Consider the following 12,152-nt stretch of genomic DNA (forward strand, 5'->3'; position numbering starts at 1 on the left):
CTATTATGGACTACTGGACTATATTGGATTATTTTGCTGAATTCATGCACCTACAATATTTAAATGGCAATGGAATACCCTTCTCTGACAAAACTAAACAAAAAAGGGGGATATAAATGAAGGACCGTTTTGTAGTAATATATATATATATATATATATATATATTTTTTTTTTTTTTTTCTTGACTCTTGGGTATTTTCATTGTGTGTTAAATGCCTGTTTTTACTTTAACAGCCAAAAGAAAAAATGGCAATTTTTATTCTGAAAGGTAATCATATGTTCCCAGTAGGTACTAGCAACTTCCAACACAATCTCTAGGGATAATTTGCAGTTCTGAATCATGCTTTAGAAAAACATTTCTAGCAGTCTGTGCAGGATTTATTCCTATTCCATCATTGGTAATAATCCCACTTGTTGCCACAGGAACTTTAATTCTTCTGCTTCAAACTTTTAGACTGCTGTGAAAGGTGTCCTTTCAGGAACACTCAGTACTTTGTATGGCAGCTGCGGGTCTGACATCAGCGTGATCTTAAAGGACACTTTCGACATGATGGCCTGGTGGGCCAGGCTGGACCGAAGCACTCCCTAACCCCAAATGGCCATGGCCGGGGCCCAGGAGGAAGAGCTCACCCACCCCGCCCTGCCAGTGCCATTAGATTAGCATGTTGTTACATTCAGCTTCAATGGGTTGAAGATTTTTTTTTTTTTTATTTAAGTTTTATATATTTGGTACAGGGTCTCACTATGCAGCTCAGACTCATAGTGATCCTCCTGTTTCAGCTTCCCCAGCGATGGGATTACAGGCATGCATTACCATGCCTGATCTTGGTGGCTGGATCAGTGTGCTTGGGGTGGGGCCATCATGGCATGTGGTATTGGGGATTGAACCTGGGTCCCTGTGCTTGTCCTGGGGTGGGGGGTGTGCTTAGACTGCTGAGCTATCTCCATGTGGCTCAAGATTTTTGATCAATATTCATAGAGGCTATAGGCTTTTCATTTTCTTATAATATCTTTACCTGCTTTAGATATTTACATAATGTTGTGTTTTTTTTTTCAGTTTCAGAATTTATGTGGTTTGTGAAATAATTTCTCTTTATCTATAGTCTCATGTTATTTGTATATCGTTTTCCTTCATTCCTGCAGCTCTTCATTCGTTTTGTCTTGCAGCTCTTTGACCATATTTAGCAGAATGACTTAAAGTGCTTGGCTGGGGGAATCAGCTTGTCTATCCAAGGGGATGTACTCTGGGGACATACACTGCCCCTCTGAGAGGGTCACATTTCCTGGCTTCCCATGTCTTGCTGATGACCAGGAACTTGAGAAAACACCCACCTGTCCCAGTATTTGCAAGTTGGCAGAAAAGACTTTCGCATCTCAGCAGGGCCCTTCTGACTCTGATACCAGGCTGAGGGGACGCTCCAGGCCTCTTCTGGGTCAGGATTACTCTACAGTAAATCCATGAATAGACTGAAGTTCAGTGTGAACAGAGTCATAATTATTGTGTTTTCCTGATACTTTCATCCACTCCTCATTATTAGTTGTTTTCCTTTGTTTCTAATAATATTTTAAGAATGTATTTTGTCTGACGTCAGTCTAAATATTCTGGCTCTTTTATGGTTTTTGTTGGTATTGTATGTTTTTTTTTCCACTGTTTTTCTCTGAACTGTGTCTTTGAATTTGTATTTGAAATGTCCTTTGTAGACAGCATGAGACCCTTGTTTTATCTGTAAGATACAGTCTGATAATTTTTGTGTTTTATTGTACTGTTTAACTATTCATATTCAATGTAACTATCAATGCAATTGAAACTGTGTCTTCTACTTTTCTATTTTTTTGTATATATAGATAATTTTCTTTCTTTTTTGCTTCCTCTTTTACTGCATTCTTTTAAAATGACATTTTTAGTGTGTTCTTTTTGTTATATTTGAATTATTTTCTTAGTGGATGCAATATACATCATATTACAACCTATTCTAGAGTAATATTCATTATACAAAACAATGAAATTTTTCTTCCATACACAGCATTGTTCCTTATAGCATTGCCATATAGGTGATGTTTTATATGAGTACTATGAACATACCTTAGTGGTCAGCCAGTGGTGATCAGGGCCTCTTTTATAACAACTTCAATAAATAGTGTATCTGATCTTTGCCAGTGGATTTGTCTGTGGCTGGGAAACTCTTTCAAAGTTCAAATCATTCACAGATTTGACCTGTATTCCACTTTTTCTTCAGTACTCTCTTGTGTGCAAGGCCTCACTCTCAGCCAGAGAAGTATGGGATGCAGGGTCCTGTCAGGTTTTTTCTGAGTTGCACACAGACTTGTGCATATGTACAGCCTAGAGCTGACAAGAGGCAGTGGGAGCTGATCAAACTCCCCAATAGTGTCCTTGCGACCATCACTCCATTGAGAGCTAGGGCGTGGCTCACTGAAGACTGCTCCATCCTCATTCTTTTTCCCCTGGGTTTACTATTGTTCCCAGATTCTCCAGGAATGCAGAATTATTTTTTCTCACCATTTCCAATCATGTCATTGGCCTCTGGCATCCAAGATTACGGTTTTCATGCTCTGACACAAATAACTCTGAGAGCTTAGATGTGCTGGGAGACCAGCCCCAGGCAAAAATATCATAAATTGAACTACTTTTTTAATTGAGTAATTTTTAAATACATGTTTACTATATATAATACTCACATTCATCATGGTGAATTTGAACTCGTTACATAATATATTTTAATTCTTTTTGCCCATTCCCCTCCCCTTCCTGTAGTCCTTCTTCCCCTCTTCGTTTACACAAGCTCTCTTTCCATTTTTACTTCAATTCTTTTTTTTTTTTTAAATCCTTTCCTTCCTTTCCTTCCCCCATTCCATTCCTTCTTTCCCTTCCCATATGAACACTCTCTTCCCATTTTCCAGTATCTATCCTTCGTTTTGCTCCTTATTTATACTTTGTGTTACTCACACATGGCATTGGTTTTCTTTTGTTAACCCTGCTTGATATGTTTTTAGTTTATTTTCAGAGTCTCAAAATGGTGATTTTTGCATAGTTATGTTTCTAGTTGCACTTTTGTTTTTGGAGGGCAATGGATTTGTTGGGCTTTTTCTCTCTACCACCGAAGAAGAATTGTGTTATGGTTTGTGTGTAGTTGTCCCCGCAAAGCCTCATGCAGTCATGGTGCAGCTTCTGGAGTTTGTGATTGGTTATTATGGGTGTGGGTATGCTACACTTGCCCTGGGGCAGGTAATTTGCATTACAGTGATGGTAGAGAGCTAGTTAGCTACCTAAGCTGCCCCTCCCTGTGCTGTCTCTGCCCTTTGCAACTGCCATGAAAGATTGCTCTCTGCCACATGCCACTCTACCTTGGAGCCAGTATGGACTGAACCCTCTAGTAACTGTGAGCTAAATAAAACTTTCCTTCCTTCATTTTGTATATCAGGTATTTGTCCCAGCAATGAGAGAAGGGTAACTGAGACAGATTGTCCTCAGTAATCTGTATTTTAAACAAGATGTCATGGGTAAGGTGTGAGAACTAGTGCCCAAGATGAACTTGTCTTGCTCCTGTTATGGGGAATTGGTGTCAGTCTCACCTGATATCTAGGCTGTCCAAGAACTGAGCAGAACACCCAGAGTGAGAGCTGGCCAATGGGAAAACTCTAGAGCCAATTTGATGCAGAATAGCCCTATCTATTCTATGATGGAGGTTAAAGTACACTTAGGAGTGTTCTAAGCAGGAAAGCACGGAGGTGGTACCTGTCAGTAATGAAAGTCAACCCTCAAGGATGGTGGCTAGGCAGAGCCAGAGATGGCAACGTCAGAGTGTCAGGGCTGGCTTTTCTTTTGTTGTCCTAGAACTTGAGGAGTGGTCAGTGGTGGTAACTCAATGGAATTTTCTCCAATTAATTGGGAGTTTCTATCTTCATGTTGGGAGAGAGAGTTTCTTTATATTATTTGGGCCTAGATGGAACCAGTATGCTTGCCAATGTCACAATGCTAAAGATATTAAAATGACTACAACTTACCCTTGGTTATTCTAAAGTAGCTCACAAGCATGGTCCTTGGGCTTATGTCAGAAGTGAGAAAAGTACAAAGGCATATTTTTAGAATTTTGTTTTAAATTTATTTATTTATTTATTTTGTGTGTGCGTGGCCAGCTCAGCCCACCAGGGGGCGGGGCTGGCTGGCATATGGTGCTGGGGGATTGAACCATGGTCCCTATGCTTTGCTTAGCTTAGCTTGTTCTAAGTGGGTGCTTTAGACCACTGAGCCATCTCACCAGCCCCACAAAGGCATATTTTTAGGATCATATCAGGATATTGAAGAAGTACAGTCATGTAGGATTTTTTTTTTATTGTGTCTAAGAACCAGAAGACATTGAACATGTTGAGAGCCAAAGTCTAGGCTGTCTTCATGCCTTTCACTGATACGTATGGACCTTAAGGGGTCCAGTTCTTCCATTTGTTGAAGAGGCCCCTGACGTACCCACACATGCTCCATGACAAGAGCTGCTCTGCACATCCTTGCTGCAATGAAGGGTGTGCTCACAGTCCTTCTGATTGGGGAGTCCCTCTAGAGATTCAGGACCCACCTCTTCACCCCCTAAAGTCTTCTCAGATCTCATCTTTTTATTGTACCTTTTCCTTATTATCTTATGTAAAATGATAACCCTTGTTGTTTATGTTTATTACTGCTGTTTTTTCTTCCTATTTAATGTATGTATCAAAAGGCATGGATAAGCTTTAATGGTGTTTGTGGATATGTCCTGGTGCCTTCAACCATCTCTGTAATACAGTATACACTTATTGAATGAATAAGTATAGTAACTAAAAATGTACCACAAGAAGAAACATTGGACATTATTTTATGCAATGTGGAGTTACTTCTCCAAGTTTTGGGTAATATTTTGTCAGAATTCTAGGAGAATGCATATGCATTTGGCTTCCTAGCTGCACCTTGGCAGAATTGGGCAACAGATAGAGAAGGAAAAGCAAATTATTTTCAGTTACAACTTATTCCTGACCTTTATATGACGGTTAGGAATCTTGTTGCATTGGTTTATTATATTCTTAGGAACTGGAAATGCCAGTTTCACCTTTTGTTATCTAGTCAGCTTCCAGCTGGAAGAAGGCTGCATCTCTTGCCCTGAGGGTTCTGAGTGATTCTGGCCTTTTCTACTGTCACTTTCCAGAAAGAAACCATCTTGCTGGATGGGAAACTGAGGGCATGATGGAGCAAGATATGATCTAGCTTGCTACCCTGTTTTCTCTCTCATTCTGCTATTGCATCTGGAAAACTTGAACATACAGCTTCTATGACTTCATAAGTCCTTGACTTTTTTTTTTTTTTTTAAAGAAAATGGGCCTCTTAGTTTTTCACTTGTTCATGTCTGAAATAACCAACAACCAATAGATGACCAGATGATGTTCTTAAGGAGAAGAAACAAAAGGAAAAACAAAGAAAATGCTAGCTCTTTCCAGCTTCCAATTTGGAAGTAAGTATAGACTCATAGGAAGTTGCAAACATAGTACAGAAAATCCCAGACTCCCAGTGGTGACATCTTCTAGCAGAAGTATCTAAACAACATTAGAAAATGGATACTGTCATCCTATAACTACAGGTGGCTTTCAAAACCTACTTATCAAAAGAAAAATTTTCAATGAAAACATTGCTAAATTCTAGAAAATATTTGTTTTAGGTTATTTTTGTAATGTATATCTTAATTTAGTAATGATGGGATGAAGTAAAACCATACTATATTTATATAAAAATAATGTACTCTAATACCCTGTTTGGTACTGTGGCATACTACATGAACTTCTTAGCTTAAAATGACAGAAACTTCTCTGCCTGTAGCTCCAAAAACCAGAATTTACACATCAGGGTCCAAAATCAAATGGTCAATAGGGCCATGCTCCCTCCAGACTCCAGAACAAACTGGTCCTGGCTAGCTGCCCATGCTGTTGGCATTCTTTAGCACTTCAGTCCCTGCTTTGTCCACATGAGGCTTTCTTCTGTGTTACTCTTCCTTCTCTCCCTCTGAGCTCACCTGGATGGTGTTTAGGGTCATACAGATATTCCAGGACATTCACCTCCTGCCCAGATCCTTAATTATAGACACTAAGAGCCCTTTTCTACATTAGGTGACAGTTGCTTGTACCAGGGGTGAGGGCAGGGACTAGCTGAGGAAAGACTTTGTCACCAAGAAGCTATGAGTTTTCCATTGCTACATGCTTTCACTTTGACTTCAATGGAAAAGTTTTCCAAATCCTTAGAAGGAATTCAAAGTTTTGGGTTGTTCTTTAGTGTGCTTTGTATTGATCTATGATTGCCTCAGTGGGTAAAATTTCCCTAGTTCAACTTCAACTGTTTAAATGATTTTTTTAATGGGTCTAAAAGATAGTGAAATTAACTGTACTTCTATAAAAAGAATTACAGTTGCACTTTTAGTTTGCATTTCAGAAAAAAAAAGAAAAAAAGATTTACTGTTTCACTCTCTCTCTTTTTTGGGGGGCCAAAATAACTGCTTCTTAATTTATAAGCCAGGTGGTGAGTCCGTTTTGAGTCACCATCATTTTTCTCTTTCTAAGTGGTCATTCTGATAGCGAAAGTCTCCAAAAAGGTGCTGGTTCCGAGCTGACATGTAGATGCTCGCCAAGCTTGACGGGAGAAGGCCGCGAAGCTACGCTCTCTCCGCTGCCCCTCCGTCCATAGTGAGTCATGTCAGCTAACAGCGCTGCCCAGACACAGAGCTGTGTCACACTTTGCGAGGAAACTGCGAAGCGTCCTTGACTCGGACACTTCAGAAAGGTTGGCTCATAAAGGTTGGCTTTCATGAGCCAACCTCCATGCAGCAAAGAGAGCAAGAGAGAGCTGTCTCTGTCAGCTGTGCAGGAGCTCCTTGCGGGGTGGGGGGGGGGGACTCGCTCCCACCGCTGCGCTTCTCAGTCTATTGAGGCTCTTGCAGGCAGTCTCTATATGCCATGTAGCGTTCTGTGAACAGGACCAAGACTGCTGGTGCTTGCGAAGGGTTTTATTTTTCCATCCCAAACTATTGTTTTCCCTAATTTTATTCTATTTTGAAGAGTAAAAACAGAAGCAAAGATAAATAGAAAAAAAAAGTAATAGGATGGCATACAACAATACATATGCTATAGATTTTCAGGACTAGCTAATTAACAGTGGTTGTTATATTATCTATTTCTATCATCAAGTCTGCTGCTAAGATTAACAGATGTAGTTAAGCAAGATTGCTTTTTCTTTGTTTCATATTTAAATTTCTACTTCAGAATTGAAATAATGTTTATGTTCACATATATTAAACATCTTCTTTGTACTTTAACTTTTTCTTTACTCTGTGTCTTTGTTCATTTGGGTTGTTAATTTCTTACTAAAGAAAACATTGCAAATGTATAACTATGTATTAAAGTGTTAACATAAATTTGGGTGCTTTTAGAAAGAACAAATGTGTATACATATTAAGAGTTTATTTCAGTATTCTAGTCTAAATTCACTTCTTTCTCCAGTGGCCAACTTAAAATGACAGCAAGAATAAGCAATAGAAAATAAAAGCTATTTTCATTGAAAATATATTCAAAACCCCTACTTTAAAAAAAATAACTGCCAAATATAATACATTTCAAATTAAATTAAGACATGTCACTTTCAAGCATATGCAACCCGTACAAGTCTTTTCCAGCCTCCAGTTCTCCATAAAATGGTGGCAAAACCTTAGAAGGTTGGTCAAAGGTTTGACATTGTAGGTGGGCCAGGCTTGGAAGAAAACATCAAGGTGACTTGTGTTTCTGTAAAAGACAAAGGATCAGAAAAGGAATCCACCAGACAGTCAGCTTAGTATTAGATTTTCCAACTGTCTCCAGCCATCAGGGCTGGGCCTGCTCACCATGGGATGGTCACTGGGATAGATGAGCAGACACGCATTCCTGCTCCAAGGATGCCAAGTTGATGGGAAATCCTCCTAGAAGGCATTCCTGAGCCACAACCACAGCTCTCCTCCTCAGTTTGTGCTTTCCCCACACAATTCTAGCAAATAGCTAACCCAGACAAAACTGTCCTTGTTAGCATGAATAATATTCCTCCGAAAAGAACAGGCACAACCAATAAGGGTGGGTGCTGAAGATTCATTGGAAGTAACAAGAAAATGTGAATGACTATTTGTAGGCTGGAGGAACCAGAAGAAAACATAATTACATTGAAATAAGAACAACAACAACAACAAAAAAAGGGAGGGGGACTTATAAGATGTCAAAGAAGAAACAATAATGCAATAGAAGGAGGGGCCAGAGAGATAGCTTAGTGGTCTAAAGTGCCTGCTTAGGCAAGCTTAGGCAAGTGCAGGGGACCACGGTTTGATCCCTGGCACCACATACCATGCCAGGCCTGCCCTCAGGGTGGGATAAGCCAGCCTCCTCTCCCCATAAAAAAAAAAAAAAAAGAAATGAAAAGTTGTGCCAAAGAGTTTAGGGAAAAATGAGAGAAGAGGATTGAGGCAACACTGGTGACAGAAATTAAGGGCACCATGACGGGTGGGCTTCCAGGATGTAGATTCAAAGCAGAGGTCAGCATGGCAGAGAGTGGTCTTGGGACCTATGTGGGAGGCAGAAAACCATGGCTAAGGAAGAAGTAGGTCATCTGCAGCAGCCTCCACAAGAAAAGATCAGACATACAAGGTTCATCGGGAGAAACTACTCAAAGTACTTTAAGTACCTCAAGTAACTCTTCTCATTCAACCTTATCTTCTAGTTCCGCAAAAAACAAACAAACAAACAAACAAACAAAACAAAACAAAACCATGAAACCATGGGAAGCCCTTAGTGCACAGTGAAGGAAAACAAAACACTTTCTGCCAAGTAGAAAGTGAAAGATTCAGGAGAGTGAAGAACAACAAAATTGGCAAATACATGACATTTAAAATAACACTGACTGCCTAAAACATTAATCATCATGTCTTATATGATGAGAAATTCAAGGATACCATAAAACCAACATGTAAGAGGGGCTGTAAGCACAATGAAATGATCTAAAGTTCATGCACTGGCTAAGAAACGAGAGCAAGTAACAATTGCTTCAAACACTAAATAATTTAAGGATACATTTTGTCATTTCTAAAGTAGCCATCAAAGGAAGAAGAAATATGTGCATAACTCTGAAAGTATGTGGAGAGGAAAATGGAATAAAAATATTCTTGTTCTATGAAAATAAGGTAAGGAATGAATGAAAAAAATATAAAATTGGTACCTTACCAATCAAGCCCAGGCCAGTCCTGTGAATGAGATCTCCCTCCACAGTCTCTCTGGAACCTTCCAACCCTCCCATCAAGCCCAAGCTCAGGCCCGGCATTTTGTGGGAGACTTCCTGAGCTTCCCTGTGGTAGTTGGACCTACCCAATCAAGCTCAGGCCAGCTCTGTGGGTGAGACCTTCCTCTTTGTTCAAGACCCTTCCTGCTGCACTCTCTTGGGAAAGCTCCACCCCTCCCATCCAGCACAAGCTCAGGCCAGGAGAGTGTGTGGAAGAGCTCCCGCACTCCCTTGAGCCTTCTGGACCCCTCAAGACCTAGCTCAGGCCTGGCATACAGGCCTGGGGGGAAACTCTTCAGCTGAAGTCCTTGCAGAGAGAATAGGGGCCAGAACCATCCAACTAATCCAGGAACAGAATATCTTGCCAGAGAGGCACAACAGGTTCACTTCCAAGGACCACAGCAGGAAGGAGCTGAGCACAGCAGCCAGACCCAAGCCGGGCACAACTGGATGAACTCAAACTTAGGAAATCTGCACCTGAATTTCAGTAGGTGCTAAGGTTATGAATGCACTAAAGCTCTACACTAAAGGTCAGAGGTCAGTGCTATACAAAATGAGAAAGAGAAGAAGCAAAATGCAATCTCAGGCCCTGAGGCCACCCAGAACAAGTGCAAAGGACACTATCCCAGAAAAAGTTGGGAATCACACAACATAAATGTCTGAAACAATAGCTTATGAAGTAGAGAAATGACTACAAAAAGGTATAGAAGAACTCAGATCAGAAATAACCTCTGAAATAAAAAGAAATCTCTTTTTATTTAGTGTCTGAAGTAAAATCTCTTTTTATTTAGTGTCTGAAGTAAAGAATCAGATGCAGACAAAGATAGAGGAAATCAGATCAGAAATAATCTCTGTAGCAAAAGAATTAATAAGTGCTTCTAAAGAAGATAGTGATAAAAAATAGAAGAGTTTAGAAAAACCAGAAACTTTGAATGAGAAATACAGGAAAGAAATAGATCGCATGAAGCAGAGTCAAAGAGATATAGAGGAACTTAAAATCTCAATCACAAGCTTGCAAAACTGTTTGAGTGAAAGTGAAGATAGAGCTTCAGATCTTGAAGATGCCACTGCAGTAGTGAAAAGGTAAAGGAAGACCTTCTAAAAACAACTAAGGACACACCTCCCAGTGCTGCCTATGGCCTATAAAGGCGCCAGTCCCCTCAGTGCATTTACCCGGTTCTCAGTGTCCATGTTACATGAATTGTTTTCACTGGGCAAAAGATTGTAAATCTAAGTTTCAGAAAAATGGCACAATCCTGCATAGAAATAAACCAGGTTCCCAAATTGATGGCCCCAGCAGCAACAATAAAAGAAGGGTCAGTCATTACTCCAGGGATTTGGACCCAGTTAAGCCAGTTATATCCAATTCAAATCAGACAAACAATGATCCCACTACCAGTATGGGTGCAAGGCCAGACCTTAGGTACCTCATACAAAGAACCACTCAGAGTTCAAAATTAGATTTACCAGTGGATTCTTGCCATAATTTGTCAGGGGGAGAAAAGCCAAATTTAATTTCCACTGAAATTTCTACTCCAGTCCTTAACTCCACATGTGAACCTGGTAGGGATGAGCCTTTAAGCAAAGAATTTGATTTTTGCTGGAGTATTTTGGTTTGTAGTCCTATTTGTGACACTACATTTAAAGGGAAATCTTTTATTGGACTGATGGATTCAGGAGCTGATATCACTATCATCAATAGCCAATCTTGGCTGTCTGCTTGGCCAACTGGACCCACCTCCACAGCTCTGATAGCTCCTCACTCTGTCTTACAGAGTGTGCTGCCTTTTTCGTACATTGGCCCTGACAGACAGGAAGGTATTAGAATGCCATTTATCACACCTGTTCCAGTCAATCTATGGTGCATAGACCTCATAAAAGAATGGGACACTTACTTACTTCAGAGCCTCAGAATTGTGTGTTACCAAATAGCAGGATGATGACTAAGATGCAATATCAAGAAAGCAAAGGCTTAGCTAACAATTGTACTCTTACAATTCTGCTTTTAATGGAGCAAAAATATATAAAATTGAATTTGCAATGAAGGCCACTGATACTCTGCAGGAAAAGTTAAGGATTTCATCAACATTGGTAAGAGAACAATTGTAATACAGTTATGTCAAACCTACTTTATTGCAACTGTTTTTAGAATTGCTAGGAGCTATATTAAGTGGAACTTCTGCTATCTTTCTTGATCTTATTAGATTTCACTCTAATCACCTCAGTTTGTTGTCATCAGTTAATTATAATACAGATACTACTGGAAATCTGATTTTCATTTTTTTTTAGTTTGTAATTATTTTATTCATTTAAAGAATACACCTAGGTATAGTACTTACATAGTTATATTACCCAATGCATATAAATCACAAAAACATTTTTTTCTGCATTCACTCTGCATGAGTGATATGTACCAGTTTCTTATGCAATGTCATGCACATCATGAAGGTCATGACGTTCACAGTGGAACATAATAGCATCATACTTATTCCTCCTCAGGACATCGTGCAACATCTAATGTGGTGCTCAAAACACAGATTAAAAATATGTCTGCCCTAGGAACTAGCACCTAGTCCTGTCCACCAAATATCAGTTACAACTCCAATATAGAAAGACTCAAGATACTCCCCTTTATAAATGTGATATTTTAACCATTTCTTCAGATTCATTAAGACCACTTTACACTTTGAGATACCAACAAATAGTTTCTAGACTTGTGTAAATTTGTGGAGTTGGAGCTTGATTTATTTTCAAGAATTTTTTTTCCTAACCCTAACCCTAATCAAGAATTTGTTTTGATTAAAGGTGTATTGCTAACTTTTGTCCCTTTAATCTT

The 12,152-nt window shown here is 39.5% G+C and overlaps 1 pseudogene; it reads right to left on the bottom strand.

The window, feature by feature from the left end:
- Positions 1–292: 292 nt before the first annotated feature.
- LOC101587660 lies at positions 293–549 on the bottom strand (annotated as a pseudogene).
- Between the last annotated feature and the right edge of the window lie 11,603 nt (positions 550–12,152).

Source organism: Octodon degus, unplaced genomic scaffold (assembly GCF_000260255.1).
Source record: "Octodon degus isolate 3935 unplaced genomic scaffold, OctDeg1.0 scaffold00192, whole genome shotgun sequence".
In the NCBI taxonomy this organism is placed as follows: Eukaryota; Metazoa; Chordata; class Mammalia; order Rodentia; family Octodontidae; genus Octodon; species Octodon degus.